This window comes from Falco biarmicus, chromosome 4, assembly GCF_023638135.1.
Source record: "Falco biarmicus isolate bFalBia1 chromosome 4, bFalBia1.pri, whole genome shotgun sequence".
In the NCBI taxonomy this organism is placed as follows: domain Eukaryota; kingdom Metazoa; phylum Chordata; class Aves; order Falconiformes; family Falconidae; genus Falco; species Falco biarmicus.
In genome coordinates, this window is record NC_079291.1 from 25,806,455 (window position 1) to 25,823,065 (window position 16,611).

Below are 16,611 nucleotides of genomic sequence, written 5' to 3' on the forward strand. Positions count from 1 at the left end.
ACTCAGTGCTTACTTCCCAAATCTTTTCCATCTCAATCAAAACAATATGCAATGAAAGAGAAAATGAAAAGTGAGATTTTCTTTTTCATTCTCTATCTTTCTCTATTTTTCCCTCCCTCCCCTCCTTCCTTCCTTCTTTCCTTCCTGTCTTCCTCCCTTTTTCTCCTTCCTTTTCTAGATTCTCTCTGCTAAGCAGTCACACAGAAATTAGGGCTTCTAAACATATGTTTCAGCTGGCATATAACAACAAGAAACTGCAGAGACAAACTACCTTAAGACATTTGACAACGCATGGCACAAAGTGCGTAAAGCGTGCATGCCTGAAACTAGATTTCCAGAGCACAAAAGGAATCCCTTGCAATGAAGATTTTTATCTGAAATGAGGGATAACTTCGGGTAAAGGCACCGTGCCATAATTAACTCATTCTATATTCAGTTTCTTGGCTCTGGAATTCTTATCAAACATGACCCTGGCCAAGTTGTTTATGGCTTATGGCTCCGGAGTCCAAGATCTCTGAGGTGAAGAAAATATCCCTTCTCTCTTTTCCTTTATAAGGTCTTTTTGAATCTTGATCTTGTAGGACGGTCAACACATGCAGTGAACTGTGCTTACAATCTTCAGCTGCAAGGGGCAACTTTTTTTCTTGAAGCAGAGTACAGAACTTGGCTGGAATTTGAACACACTACTGTGTGTTCATGACTGTGAATGTTGACAATAATTTTCCATAAATTTACTTGTTACCTTCCATATTATCCAAATGCATTGCTGTTGACTGAAGTCACTAAATGAGTGTCAAAACATATCAGAAATAGGGAACACAATTCTTAACGCTGTTTTGTCTGCTCAAATAGCAACATACCAATGCAGCAACACCATTTATGGATAATAATATATACATGCCTAAATAAAAGATCTATCAACACTTAAAAAGCAAAGATGACAAGTATTTCACTATGTGTTCAGAAGTAAATATTTTTTCCCAGTGTTTTGTAACCCTGCATGAGCATAGTTATCTCATGATGGCCAAGATACCCATCATGTCGCATCATGTTATGACAATTCTTTCCAATATAAATATAAATTAATCTAATAAATTACTTTGATCATTGAAGACTGCTGGTGAATTTTACTCAGGCTCTTCTTGAGCCTCGAAGGCCGCTCTTATCAGTTGGGGTATCATGCAGCCCAAAGCAGAAGGCTCCTTAGGACTCTATTTAACAGAGAAGTAAATAAATACCTGCTATGGCAGATCTATGCTTTTTGAAAAGGAACACCAAAGTCAGGCTTATTAGATCAGGCATTTGGTGCTGAGAAAGAGTTCAGGCTATACTAAAGAACAGGAGTTTTGGTCTTTATTTGGTCTAAATAAGAAACTACTCACAAGCTGTGACGAGGCTTGGCTGTTTGACACCAGAGGTGTACTTCTCTTTGATCTACAAATTTTTTTTGGGTTTTTTTTTTTTTCTGCCAGAGGGAAGAGCTGTACTCTAACACTGGATTTTGCATTTCCTTCATCGGGAAAGGACAGTTTTTGTAAATGGCAATCCTAAGTTGCAGAAGGGCACAAATGGACCAAAATCTGCTTTCATTGGATCAACGGAGACTTCAAATATACACTTAAAAGTCATGTAAAAGTGGAGGGAAAACCTGGCTGCACAGAAACTAATGTGAATTGGGATCTGATTTAGGGAAACCACCTAACTTCATAGAAATTTGTCATTGCATGACAGCCTCCGTTCTTGAAGCAAATCCCCTGAAGGACAGAAACAAATGCAGCATTTATCTAAGTAAACATTGACATGAGTCAAGAAATCCCTTAGAACAAACCAGGGCTAACCCTGGAGATGGAAGCACTAAAGCTGTGCGGCTGCACCCAGGCCACCGGGGCAGGCAGACCTGTCCGGGCATGGAGATGGAGGGCTAGTGAGCTGAAGGCAGGCACAGCCGCCCCATACCCAGTGCTAGGACAGGCTCTGCATTGCACTGCATTCTTGTCATTTACCTGTACCTGCTTGGCTGGAGTTTGTAAGTGTGAATAGTGCTGCACTGTGTTGTAAACTTAATGTATGCCTGTAGTAATTACAACTGCAGTTTGACCCTCTAAGTGGAGCTGCTCTGGCTGAGATTCAGCCTTCATGTTAGTCACTAGAATGAAAACTAATCTTGATCCTCCCTTCTAGACTGTAAATAGGCAGCCTGTAACTAGCATTGCATGTTTTCTTTGTAGTCATTACTAACAGACAGAACAGCTGGTAAACTAGACTCCTGATGGCGAATATTGGTGATATCAAGTCTGTGCATGTGATGGTGGGTCACCTTCTCAGGCATCTTACACTATTTGCTTAAGAACACACTGAACAGAGCATTTGGCTTCAAACATCACTAGCTCCGGTTTGGGGGTATGTCACCTGGTCTGCTGCTGTCCTATGTTCATAGTCATTTATTTCTGAATTTGCTACATATCCTTTGCAAGCTCAAGTTAGAAATAAATACAGGTTAAAATAGAAAAACTGATGAGGAGGAACCAAATGGAACTCTGGTTTTGCAATGAAGGAAAAATTGGCACCCATGTCGTATTATATTGTCTTAGTGTAAGTGAAGTTTTAATATATATTGCTCTGTATGCATGTCAGCATTTGTCAACAATCCAGGGTCTTCTAATTTTTCTCTAGATATAACACTTACTCTCACATCTCTTCAGTTACAGCGCTTTCAAAGGCAAATAAAGTAGTATATATCACATAAGGAGAGCCATTGTCCCTCCACATCCCCTCTTATTCTTCTCCCTCCCTCCTTCCTTCTTCCCTGAAAAAAAATCAACCCCACCCCAAATAAACAAACCAGGAAGAATAAAGAGTACCAATTAATGATAGACTAAAATCTGATTTTTCTGGGAATGTAAATGAAAGGTTTAGGCAGGAAAGGGTTAGCAAAAAATCATCTCAGAGCTCAGTGTCTGCTGAGCTCACCTTGTCATTTCTGATTTCATTACTGAGTTGCTAGCAGAGCAGTTGAACCTGCAAAATGTCCTTTCTCTCCCGTTTGCTGAGCACAGTGCGCCAGCTGCCACCAGTGCTGAGGCAATGGGGGCTGGGGAGTAGGGCGGCAGCAAAGAGGATTACTCCAGCTGCATCTAAAAATGCATGAATTCCTCAGAGAGTGAGCAACAGGTCCTGCTTTAGAGTAGGGCTCACTGGCTTTTCTAAAAAAAAAAAAGGTCACGACAGTGAAAAGCTCAAACGCTCATAGGGAGGAAAGAAACATGTTTATAGTCTTCATAAGAGTAGCCTGAGAACAATTTGTCTGTGAATATTTATTGAGTGAAGTGCACAAATAACAGAGATCAAAAGCTTATTTCGCAGATTAAACCTGTCCTGACAGTTATGGTTTTGGTTTGGTTTGGTTTGGGTTTTTTTTTTATAATGAGTAGTTATGCAATTTCTTTGGCTTTCATTTATTATGATACTACTAGTTATATATTTACCGAGCAAAATCAGTCATCTTTTACAAATGCATATCTGCACTATTTCCTTGAAGGAACACCACAATGCAAGGGCAAGTCCTTTAGTTTCAATGGCAGCTGATACTGTTTCCACCATCAGAGGGCAGAGGTAGAAACATCATACCAGGGTTTAGTAAAACATATGTTTTCAGTGACTATGCAACAATACTAGCAGTCCCTCCCTTCAGGGAAAGAAAAGCTGCAGGTTACCAAATCAGTACTTTTCTCTTTGCTCTCCTCTCCGCTTCTCTTTTGCTTCACTTCTCCTGGTTTTGGCTGGACAGAGTTAATCTTCCTAGTAGCTGGTGCTGTGTTTTGTATTTAGGGTGAGAATAATGCTGATAATGCACTGGTATTACAGTTGTTGCTAAGCAACGTTTACACTAAGTCAAGGACTTTTCAGCTACTTATACCACCAGACCAGTGAGTAGGCTGGGGCACACAAGAAGGTGGGAGGAGACACAGCCAGGACAACTGACTCAAACTGGCCAAAGGGAAATTCCTTTGTAAAAAAAACAACTCCAAAAAACAACAACTTAAAAATAAAGGTAAAAAAAATAAAAAAAATATTGTATACTTTATATCTTTGTATATAAACTAGAGGGAAAGCTGGCTGGGTGCTGCTGCTCAGGACCTGGCTGGGCATCAATCAGTGGGTGGAGAGCAATTGATTGTACATCACTTGATTTGCATGTTATAATTCTTTTATTATTATTTTTTTCCTGTTTTGTTTCTGTCCTATTAAACTGTCTTTATCTCAGCCCATGAATTGCCCAATTTTCTCCCCTATCCCATTGGCGGGGGGAGTGAGCAGGCGGCTATGTGGTGTTTAGCTACCTGCTGGGTTAAACCAAGGCACTATCATATTCTATTTGATCAATTCTTCAAATACTGAAAAAGCAAGCATCCCCTAAGTCAACAGATAAATCTATGGTTAGAAGATGATTATTTGCAGTCATTTGGGTTTTTGCCCTGCCAAAAGCAACATGGTAAGCCACAGTCTAGCCTTTGTTTTTGTAAGCTTTTAGCTTTGCATTTTCTTCTTTTGCTACCACTTTTTAAATTTGAAAATGAGTATTAGTAGGAATTTTTTGTTTCCCCCCACCCTCGCCTCATTGTCACATCTATAAATTTGAAACATATTTTTTAAGCAGCTGACTATTTCTCTCCAGACTAGTGCAATCTGATAACCAAACTCATCTACTCTTGTGTCATCACCTAAATAGGAGTTTTTTTCAAAAATAAACAGTAATAGGAGAATGGTGTGCCAGATTTTACTTTAAGAAAGGATGCATTCCTTTCTTTAATGAGATGAACCAGTATTTTGTTGCACAAATAAGATTACTCTTTAAAATGGATAGGATGTATTCTGCTACTAATTATAGATGCAAATCAGGAAACAGTATATTGACCTTAATAGCTTTAGTCCTTCTACAAATTGAATATGCCACTGCTATAAAATCTCTTCAGCTTATCCAACCTATTTAATGTTATAAGGAATTTTATCTGACACTACCACAATTGAAGAGAGAGATGGTTGGAATTAAAAGCCTAGGAAAAAAACCCCAACTGCATGCATGAAGCTTTGAAGGGCTTTTTTAACACTCTGTGCAGATTGCCTGCTGAAGCTTTGTAACAACATGGAAAGCATGGATTTCCCTCCTAGATGCAAAATCTAATGCCCAGTTTTCTGTTTGCCTTAACTCCTGTGAGTATTCCTACTGAGCAGCTTTAACAGACCAGCTCCTCAAAGTAAAAGATTAAACCTTTTCTCCGGCTCCCATGAGTTTCAGTCTTGAGGGCAACAGAAACTAAAATGATTGAAAACGTGACATGAAGAGTCACATCTAGCCATGGAAGGTAATAACCAAGTATAGAAAGCTTTAGATATTGACATGATCTGATGTTACTTCTGTTTGAAGGTGGCTTAATCACAGGTTTCTGCACAAATAGTATCCAGACTTTGAACAATTATGCTGGGCTTGCTGCCAGCAAACATCATAACCGAGTGCTGGTATCAGTTCCTCAGAAAAAAAAAGCAGAAAAAAAGGCAAAAAGGAAAAGTTCTTGTCCTTCTAATAGGCTTGTCAGAGAGATACCCACTGCAAACCCTGAATTTTATCTTAAGGAACAGAAGGACTCTGTCCTTGCTTCCACGTGGTGCTTAGCACAGGCCTGTCTGAAGGTAAATACTACTAATCAAATACATCAGTATTGCAAAAAGGCCGAGAAAGAGAAACTGGTACCTGGCTTAATGGCCACTATCCATTTGAGCCTCAAACAGTGCCTGTCAGGTACCAGGGAGAGGGCCAGAAAAAGAGGAAAGCTCAGGAGCAGTTAGCTCATAGCAGTAAAAACCAACGGCCAAACATAAAACCCAGGCAGAAAACCTTAGCTTTTGTGGGGACTAATTCACACCAACAAAAGCTTGCTCCGAAGCAAAGCTGACGGACCTCAGTCTTGTTGCTTTTTCTTTCTTCCCTTCGTTATGAAGCTTTTGCTCATCCAAGCTTCTTCATAACACGCACCAACTCCATTCCTTTCTTATTCATCTACCTCTGCAACGGTTCTCCCAGTATGGACATCCCAGGGAACACACCAACAGCATTCCACCATTTATATCAGAAATAGCACCAGAAACAGTGTGGCCAGCAGGGCCAGGGTACGCGGCACTGGTGGGGCTGCACCTGGAATCACAGGTTCAGTTTTGGGCCCCTCACTGCAAGAAAGACACCAAGGGGCTGGAGTGTGTCCAGAGACAGGCAGGGGGCTGGGCAAGGGGCTGGAGCACAAGGCTTATGAGAAGCAGCTGAGGGAACTGGGGGTGTTCAGCCTGGAGAAAAGGAGGCTTGGGGGAGACCTTCTCACGCTCTACAACTGCCTGACAGGAGGCTGTAGGCAGGAGGGGTTGGTCTCTGCTCCCAGGTAACAAGTAGATAGGATGAAACAGCCTCAAGTTACACCACAGGAGGTTTAGATTGGATATTGGGAAACATTTCTTCACCGAAAGGCTTGTGAAGCATTGGAACAGGCTGCCCAGGGCGGTGGTTGAGTCACCATCCCTGGAGGTGTTTAAAAGATGTCTAGATGTGGTGCTTGGGACTTAGTGGTGGACTTGGTAGTTTTAGTTTAATGGTTGGGCTTGACGATCTCAAGGGTCTTTTCCAACCTAAATGATTCCATGATTCTGTGATTCATGAACAACTGCTGAGGGAAACCTAGAACTCATGTCTCTTCCTTCTGTTCAGGAGCAATGACTGCTGTGACCCCTTGGTCAATCCTTTTTCTTCAGCCTCAACAATAACCATTTCCTGCTTCAAAAGCTGTTGGAGAACACAAAGACTAGAAACACTCCACTTTTTCTTGGAGTCTAAAATCAAATCTCAGGCAGTAGCTGAAAATTAGGAAGTTGTTAAGTGGTTAAGGAAAAGCCAGCTTGTGGCTTTACTAGTTGCTTGACAGCTTCCTAAAAGTTCGCTGGCTGTCCCTGTCTTCCCAACAATTTCTGGATGCTACCAATTTCTCCAGCTTGTCAGAGGCTACAAAAATAGTAGTTAGATGATGAACAGCAACTGCTGGAAAACAATGCTTTGCAACAGCCTTTACCTGGTATTTGCACTGCCTACAGCACAGTGCTTTTGCTACAGGCCTGCAGTTTTCTGGTGGTTTTTTTGTTTGTTTGTTTGTTTGTTTGTTTCCAGATGCAACTACAGATAAAAGCGCTTCCTCCCGCATCAGCCATGCCGCTGTGTCTGTGCCTGTTTCTCTGAGTTCCATCACATGGGAAGTTTGAACATTGATCCACAGAGGAGGTGAATTGATTGTGTCTTCCATGCACCATGGCTAATTTGTTTCCTTGTTTGTTTTGGGATTTTTTTTACAGCCTTGTTACTATTTCTTATGTCACTGCTGGGTTGTTGAACATCTGGAAAGGCGTCATCTTACCTTCTTGGCCCATACAACTACAACCGCACTACTTCCCTGAGCAGTGTGAATCTTCTTTCTGGCTCTGTCAGCAGGACTTCATGCATACCTGTGACCGGGGTGTTTGGCGGGGGAAACTCTGCCAGATATGAGAAGTTACTCACATGTTAGGCTGAGCAGAGCCTAAACCAGCCCTCACAGCATGCTGCCCAAGGATGGGGTAAGCAGTCTGTCCTGTCAGCAGGCTCGCAGCGAGCTCTCTGCGTGTTACGTCAAAGAAAGGAAAGTGGTGTGAAAGGAGAGGTGAGGGCATTAGCTCACCTTCACTGCACTCCCTGAAATTAAGAAAAGGTCATTTGGGCCATTGCCCTGTCCTCCGCTACATTCAGCATCATGGCTGAATCTCGAAAGTCTGCTTAGAGTTTCCAGGAGTGTTTCCCCATCAGGCATCTCCTTTCCGTGCCACAGCCATGGCAATTTCAGTGTGAAGGGGATAAACACGCACAAACACCAGTATAGTGACCACAGAGATGCAGAAGACAAGCTAACAATTTCATCTTCATCTGGTTTCACAAAAGACTCAAAGAGATACCGCTTGGTGCTTCTGAGGCCACATTCGATATGTGTAGCCACAGCCCTGTAGCTAGTTCTCCATGAGTGTTTGCAATAAATAATCCAATTTTAATTAACATGGGATATAATAACTCTTATTAAATCTAAATTGAAAGCATGTTAGGGAACTTTAATTTGTAGTATTGCCCAATAGGAACTGCCAGAAGTGGCAGCTTCAATCCCATTACTCCAAGTTTTATCACTATGCTAAAACTGACCTGCTAAATGACTCTCCTGGGTAATGCGTAATGCCATAAAATTAAAAACTGATTTATTACTTAAATAAAAGACATCACAGATCGTCAGGGTGTTAAACATCAGGGCTGGCTTGTTTTGCAAACCATATTTAATGGCAGATGCAGCTGGTACTCCTTAAATGGAAGTCAAACAAACAACCTTTTTTCTAAATGAAGACAAAAGCAAAGGTGGGCTACCAGCTCTTTAGAGTAGGGGAGTTCAAATTTTTTTTCACAATATGGATCATGTGATAATGGAGCAACTATATCCACTGCTGCCACTGGTGACTGAAAATACCATATCTACAGTAAAAAAACCCATTATTTAGAGATCACCTCCTGGGACCAGTGGTATACGAAAACACCCTGTCTGCAGCATCATTGCTTTCAGTTCACTGGCTGCTGTTCTTCATCACTGCTGCTTTGTGCAAGCCTTGCTAGCCAGATGTGGGACTGAGAACAATCTTTCTAAAGATTCAATTGCATCCCATTGACATCAAACAGAGCACAAGCAGGAATGACAGCACTTTTTCTTCCATGGCTGTTTTATTTTACTTCCTCCTCCTCGCGTTCATGTAGAACTGCAGCAGATCAAGCATCAATCCTCCATTAAGTCTGTGTTTGAGAAGGAAGAATAATGCATACAATACATGGTATTGCTGCAATATAATTATTTATTCTCCCAAGTGCTGGAAGTTAATGATGATAACAATCAATCAGGCTAGGTTTTCAAAAGGATTACAAGGGCAAGGTAGGTGACCTTAGAAATGTGTCGATGATGAACTTTTCTTGCATGATTGCTCAACTCCAGCATCTTGCAAGATCCAAATTTCTTTGATCTCACACCATCTAGGTACCTGCTCTATTCCACTTCTTTAAAAAATTCTCCATCAGGTGGCAGCAGGGTACAAGCTTTTGTAAAAGGCAAAGCAGGAGGACTGGAGTTTTGCCTTTGTACCTAAGGAAGTGTCAACAAACAGTTTAGCTTTTTAGATCTGCTTTTTTTCTTGTCTGTTCGCATAGCAAAAGGATAGGTAATTTACTGCTCTGTTACATCAGACCTCCCAACCTGTGTATGTCGTTCCTGGCAAACATGCTTCAAGCATCCTGCAGCTCTGGTTACTGTTGGTGCCTTGCCCGGTTTGTAGCCCCAACACTTGTCTTGCATAAGGAGGGCAGTAAGGAATGGCCAGGAACAGCCTTGGCTTCCTTGCTGCTTTGGAGTAGCATTCCCTGTGGCTATGTGACACTGTCTGCAGTACAGCTGTTGGTCCCTCTGCAGTGTGTTTACATCCCCATGGCTCTTTGGGGAACTCTTATCAGTTTCTCTTCTCTGTGCTTTAGATATGAAAGCCTGCACTCCGTGGTGCTGCCAGTCACGCTCGCAGTAGCTGCCTGCCCGTCTTTTAAAGACAAGAGGTATACCTGAAGGCTCCTAGCTGTGGGATCTGGAGCTGAGGAACTGGGCACAGCGACGTCAAAGCCTGCTGAGATGTGTCTTGTGACTGTCTGGACACCGATTACCAGGAAGCTGCACCCTTCACCCATGAGATCAGGGGGTAATTGGTGTGGCACTGTATCTGACAGGTCGCACCAAACAAATAAAGGCAGAGGGTCTGACCTACAGCACAGGGTGACAGCTGCTGTGGTGTCATCTAGTGACAATTCTTGCTCTGCTGGTAATACATCTTGACTGTCCACCTCTTGCCCTCTGCCCCGCTGCCCCATGCCAGTGCCAGGACTCAGCACTCATTCCCCGGTCTTACTTCATCATTTTTCTTTCACCCTGCTTTCCTGGTGGCTTTCAGCTGATGTGCCTCACATCGCATTGTCACTTCCCTGCAGCAAAGGCTGTGTGCAGCCCTGACAAGCACTTGTGCTTGCTGCCCCACAAGAACCACTAAACACAGGAACAATAGTTCCTACTTCCTTTGTAAACAGCAGAGATTTATTTCATAAACAAGGACAATTGATCACCTAGCACTGTGCAAAAGAAGAAAAGGGTCTGTGGGAGGTGGGTAGGAGACAGCTGGAGGGTCAGAGGCTGGCTGGAGCAGCAGGCAGTATTACCCGACAGCCTGCTCCTTTCCTGGAGCAGAAGGAAGAGCTCTGGGCAGATTTCAACTCTCAGATTCATAATCCAGGGCTTCTCCAGTGGTAGCACAGAAACACCCTGTCTGGACAATCTCTGTGTGAGACAGCGGAACGGCAGGGAATTGTGCTGCTTGGTGCATGGGTGCGCATGGGGGTACAAGTGCCAGTCTGATGTGGGAGCAAGAGTCCCAGGCTGGTAAGGTATACCTGACACAGTATCTCCTCAGGTAATATGAAGTGGAAGAGCTCAAGAGGTCTGTGCGGACCACAAGAAGCATCCAAACATAAAATACACCCTTATGGTTGTATGGGAGTAGGTTTTTTCTTTAAGCTTGATTTCTTAATGCCAACCCAACCACAAATGGAATAAAAAATCAACCCTTATATTTTGAGGCCAACAGCAGTCTACATGACTTTTCTGCACACCCTTCATTAATTTTAATGTTTCTTTGGTGGTCTCCATGTTCTATACACTTCTTTTTCAGCACTCCTCAAGAGGCAAAAACATATATTGCTATACAGACAACCACTGCCAGGAGAAGAGCTCCAATCTTTGGAAGATCCTCAGCTGCACACCTTTTTAGTTGTGCTGGGCACAGGACACCAAATTGTCCCTTTGGTCCCAGAGAGGCTGAGGGACATGGAAAAGGACAGTTCATCCCACTTTTGCTGCTGTTGAGTGCCCTAGGCAACTTGCTTTCTTTTACAGCTCTGTAAATACATACCTATGCAACAAACACCAAAAAAGCAGGTGCAAGAAAGGTACAAATCAAGGGTCTGTTATTTTCATCATTGCTCATTGCTCTTACCCATCAATAATTTAAAACTGATGGTGCCTGCTTGGGAAGTTTTCTATAAATAAAAGTTTGCTATAAATAAGCAAAAATAGTTTGGTAGACATGTCGAGTAGTATTTTCTCATGCATGCCTTCTAACACACCAAGCATATGTCACCTTCAAAGATGTGTTACTATACACTGGTTCTCTATGAACAGGGGGATCAAGAAAAAAATCCCGAACTCACAAGTCTGAATAGAGTTCCCTAACTCCTAGTCTTGGATATTTAAGGAAGTAGCCAATTTGATCAAAATGTACTAAGTGGCAGAAAATATTCTGAAATACGGGCTTGGCAGTCTAGTTTTCCTGGATTTCAACTCTGGTAAGCTCGGTGGTTTGTTTTGCTTTTTAACATGTTGAATTCAGATGAGAATTATATTCATCAATACAAAGAAGGAAAATGTTTGCATCTCAGAAAGAGATGTAGGAAAACATCCACAAACCAGCATCACATACAAAATTTTCCACAGTATTTAACATCCCACATCTTTGAGGGGAGCTGATGTGTATTTTTTGATGGTGCTGGGTTGATACACCTTCAAGCTCCAATTTGAATGAAAACCTTGGCCACAGAATTTACCTTTCTTTCAGAAGAACTTATCATTCCTTTTGAAAATTGTATCTTCCTGAATGTGCAGTGTGGTTTGCAATGGCAGGAGGAGTTTGTTTTTATCACTAGCTTTTCTCATACACAATAATTTCAGTGTACGAAAGGATATTTCTTTTCTTCTGCAGAAAACTTTCTGCATTTCAGTAACACTGAGACAAGGATTAGCAGTCTCCCAACAGAAACACTGTTCTGCTAATTCTAGCTAAATACCCATAGTGATCAGAAGCGGGAAAGACAGTGCCCTGGATTAGTGCACAAAAGCCACTGTTAATACCTACAACCTGTAGTCTGTGTTTCCTCACCTTCCCTAACGTGAGAAGAGCAGCACTGCTGCACACTGGTTATTGTGAGCAAAATCAGCATACATTTACTGTCTTGTGAGTGCCACAGAAAGCATCTGTACCATTCAAATAATCCTTAAATTAGGGAATTAGGAAGCCAACTGCTTTCATTATAACGAAAGGGCAAAAGAAAGAAATCTAGATAGATGTTTTGAGAGGTTTCAGAGTGAAAGGCAGCCACAGTCTGTGGAAATAAATACTCCTGTGAAATTACAAGCACCAGACAAAAATATCCCTCTGCATTGTAAACTGAACAGGAGATTCTATGCTGTCTGTATTTTCCCTATAGTGTTATAGTAAACATTTCCCATTTATAGTTTATTCTTTATCTCCAACAAACCATTGTGATGTTGTCCACTGGGGGCTGATGACATTTGAATATACAGAGACAAAACTGATACAATAAAAAGTGTGTAGAGAAAAATACTGCATTGTAATATGCATATCACCATGGTGGATGCACACAGCCCTATATCATACTCAAAACTAGGTTTGGTATACTCAAAACTAGGTTTGTGTAGGGTAAGCATTTTACTCAACAGTTACCCTAATTTTGCTGTTATTGCTTTATTCAAGACTGTCAGAGTGAAATGTCAGTTACAGGAAAACCCACCTATTTTCATAATACCTGTTACATTCCCACTCCCTAAGTTTTAAAGAAAGAAATCTCTCCCATAATTATTTTGCCTCTTATTCAAGCACCTTCAGTCTTTTGATTAAACCAGCAGCAATCGAGAAGGCACAGAAAGCAGAATTCTCTCTCAGACCAGAAAAGTACTTAGAGAAATTGAGGCACTAAATTCCTATGTAAGCACACAGGATCTTTTTCATTTCCATGAAATACTGCAAATCAGAGATCAGCCTCGTGCTTGAGCTAAGTAACAGCCCACGAATTGCTACTAAGTTGGATGGGTAAGTTCTTAAACAGTAATAAATTACCCAAACACCTCTGCAGACGGGAGCTGTGGAGCAGGACACAGGCCCCTTTCAGAGACTCGGTGCATTCCCAGGGAAGCATGTGGATCCCGGTGAATGCGGGGTACTAATACGGGAGCTGTATGCCTGTTCAGCTGCTCTCACGTCGTGTTCATTCCCCCTGAGAAGCAAGCTTCCAGCTGCAGGCTGTATTATCTGTTGCTCAAAATCTCTGCTGGTCTGCCTGGCTCACCACCTCCACATAGTGCCCTCCCATGATTGATTTCCTATCATCTACCCATGGCTTTCAAGCTCTCATTTCCAGCACCTGATCTTTGTTTTTTAAAACAGGAAGCCTCTTGTTCACGGACCATATGCTGCCTGCGATCATTAGCCAGATCCAGGAGCATGGCCAGGAAAGCGACAGTGGGACAAGGAGCGACGGAGTCACAGGCAGTGTCCCTCCCTCCAGCCCCAGTGCGCGCACTGGCAAAGGAGGTGATTAACACCTGAGCTGAAGGGAGGGCACCAGGGAAGGAGAAGGGAGCATGGACAGCCTCCACGAGGACTTAGATGCTGGTAGGAGAGCAATTTGCTCTATATCAACCTTTTGGGGAACTGACCATCATCTTAATAGCAGGTTTTACCATGCTGGACAGAGTAATTTCCAGCTCACATTGTTGATTTTTCCCCGAACGCCTATTCTCCTGATATTATTTTCCAGACTCTATTGAATCCTAAGCCTATTTTCATTTCTGCGTTTTGTTCCACTCAGCGTTACGCTCCTCACAGTCGATCTGGCTAACCTCTTCACAAAGTCAGGGAGCACAGAGCCTCCCATTTTCCCAAGGACTGTCCCTAGCCAGTCAGTTATCAAAAGTGAGCACACCAAACACGAACATTTACAAGACTGATACATTTACAATAAGGGTAAAAATGAATAATAGGGGGAAAGTAATTTGAGTGAGATATAGTTAAAAGGAAGGCAGTTAAAGACATTTAATTACTTCTTTATTGTCTGAAATAACATGGTGGCAATGGTTTCAGCCTATTTTTCTTGAGCTGAGAGACAGTTAGTTGTGTGCTGTGTCTCCATGACTATCTCCAGCATGCAAATAGAATGCCTTGCAACTGCAAAAGGCAATTACTCCTATAACATACGCATAATGAAATCTGACTGCATTATCTTTTTGTCCTTAATAAGACCAATTTATGTTTATGCAATTTGTGATGTGTTTTCTTCCTTTAAGTTATCTGTTTGCATGGTGCTATTTTTTAAAAAGAGGGAGGGGAAAAAAGAGGAGTAATACAGGTCAAGTAGCCAAAAAAAAAAATTCAAAAAATTTTCAGAATTATGGAATTATGGCATTGCTAATTAAACCGAAGACAAGAAGGAAGACAAGAAGGAAGCAAGCATTTATACAAGGATATGTCTTCCTCTCTAAATCATAGAGGAGACAGTTCAAGAAGTGGTCAGCTTCTGACACTTTGGGCCAGCTGTCTCTGCAGAACGGAGCTGGACGTGCTGAAGCAAGGCCAGGTACTTGTGCCTACTGCCTAACCCATGGGAGCACCCACCAGAGCCAGGGCTGAGTCTGGCAGCCTCGCCATGCTGTGGTGATGCCCTGGGAGATTAGAGAGTATCAGTGCGGTTCCCAATGAAGTCAATGGCCTGTAGAAATACATACTAAAATTTCTAAGTGCACAATTCTCTCTCCCCCTCCTGCTCTGAGCCTTCAGTGAGTCCCCTTTACCATCATGTTATACTGTAATTTTACTGACATTCTTTTACTGAATATTGTAAATAAGTATGATTGTGATATCGAACCTGGTTCAGCAGCTCTTCTGTACTGCAGTCCAATAGTGTGGACTCACACAAGGTTTTAAATGAGTTTAATGGGAGCACTGAACATTCAGACAGGGCTGTGGATGCACTTCAACATGAATAATTCCCAGGCATCTCCGAACAGACATGAGCACATTAGTTGAAATAATGCATTCCTGTTTGGTCATAAAGAATTACAGGTATTCAGATAACCCATTTAATTTAGGTAATTAGCAAACTGTCTTTATATGCTTAGGTTTTAATAGATGGATAGGTGATGGTTTATCAAAAACTTCAATCCCAGCAGCTCATGCTCATTGTTCCACTGAGTCACATTGAGCTCTGTTTCAGTATGTCAGAATGGTGGAACATGCAGCCCATCAAGCTGCCAAAAACATGAAGTGAGGAATATAAATAGATGTTTTTAGTATCACAGGTGCTGCTGAATTGTCTGGAGACATATTATTCAAATTTATAGATAATACTCTATCCATACTATCCAGAGATCATGTTCTCTGCTGTTTCTGGAAAGCACTGTCCTGGAAACCATTAAGACTGGTTTCTCATGGGAAAAGCGAAAGTTGTGCAACCTGAGACTGGTGTCTTTTGAGCCTGCTCATGCAACCCACCTGCAACCAAAAGCAGGACCTTCATGCTGTTAGATTATGCTTGGTACATTGCAGGCTTTTACTTCTCCTACTGTTGAGCCCTCTCAGGCAGAAGAGATTATTCTGGGTCATATCCATATATACACCACCATGGTGCCCGACTTCTTTGTTCAAGTGTGATACAAAACCATGGGATACTGCAAGTCAAAGAATAAATTGCAAATATAGCAACACAAAAATAATGCTAAGAAGAAATTATTGTACTCTACATTTCATTAACCTTCAGGTCCTCAAGTGTCCCCTACAAACCATGCTGGCCATAAGAAAAGGTTTAAAGCTGCCACAGTCATTCACAGAAGAATTTTCTTCAGGCTGAAGCAGCTCATGGTCTTTGCAAACAGATCTGCACTGCTTTGAAAAACTTCCATAAAGTGCTAGGACTGCTGGGTGTTTCTCCTCTTCAAGATTCTTCTCCACTCTTGAAACTAGGCAATACACAGCTCAGTTACTCCAGCCCCAGATTTAAGTCCTTGCTGCACTTCCTGAGAATCACAGCACAGTTCCCAGAGATCTGAAGTTTAATGTCTCCCAATTAAAGTTGGAAGCTAATTGAAATATTGTCAGACCAATCCCACATTGCACATAGGAGGCAACTGACATAGAAAATCAGAACTATCTGCTTTGACATCTAAGTCTGCGACAAAGCTGGGACCAGGGTCCCCCAAGACCTTATCATCAATCTTCCTGGCAATACCTCCTTTCCACCTAGCACAGCAAAAAAACACTAGCCAGTAAGAAAGGAATCTTGTTTTATGAAACATTATAAACCTTGCCATAACCTCATTATGAAAGCAAAAATCACAAATTAAAGCCACGCTGACATACTAGTCCTGAGTTGTGAAATTTTAGCTTTCATCCTAGAAACTCTTTAATGGAATTGTAGGTAAAAAAAAAAAAAAAAAAAAAAAAAAAAAAGCTACTGACATCCTCGACAGCCTTATCAACAGAGACTGTGCAAGGAGTGGAGGGATCAGACATGGATTAAATGAAAAAGCAAGAACCTGGTTATTATTTTTCTTTTCAAACTCAAAAAGAACATAGTCTTTT

At 41.9% G+C, this 16,611-nt stretch overlaps 1 protein-coding gene across 2 annotated transcripts in view; it reads right to left on the bottom strand.

The window, feature by feature from the left end:
- The window catches only part of CNTNAP2 (contactin associated protein 2), a 1,159,974-nt gene that overhangs the window by 151,023 nt on the left and 992,340 nt on the right, over positions 1–16,611 (bottom strand). The gene's annotated exons all lie outside the window — the stretch shown is intronic.